The sequence below is a fragment of the Penaeus monodon genome, chromosome 34 (genome assembly GCF_015228065.2).
Source record: "Penaeus monodon isolate SGIC_2016 chromosome 34, NSTDA_Pmon_1, whole genome shotgun sequence".
NCBI lineage: Eukaryota > Metazoa > Arthropoda > Malacostraca > Decapoda > Penaeidae > Penaeus > Penaeus monodon.
The window spans coordinates 12,875,515-12,875,920 of NC_051419.1; positions in this window are offsets into that span (position 1 = coordinate 12,875,515).

The window sequence follows — 406 nt, forward strand, 5'->3', positions numbered from 1 at the left end:
CGCCTCTACACAACGTTCCTCGACTTGCTCAGCCGCATTTCCCCTTCACACAATCACCTCCACCGTTCTTATTATTTTACGGGATCTTTTCACTTCCGAGTATCACGCCACTTTTCCGTCAGTGCCACCACCGCCTAGGAAATGGCCCTTCCACTCAAAAAGTCCTCAGAAGCAGAAAGTTTCGGAAAACTACCAGGAGTCGCCTCTCCTTGCGGACTGCATGTTGTATTGGGTGATATCGCGTACCTGTCTAGCCTCGCTCGGGCCCCTCACCTGTGACTCACCTGGGGAGGGAGGGTGTGGCTGTTCTTGGGCGGGCTGGAAACTTTTTAAAATAGCCATCTTGTCGCGGAGAACTTTTTCTCATTTTGGATATAGAATCATTTTTGCAATGGAGAACAAATGA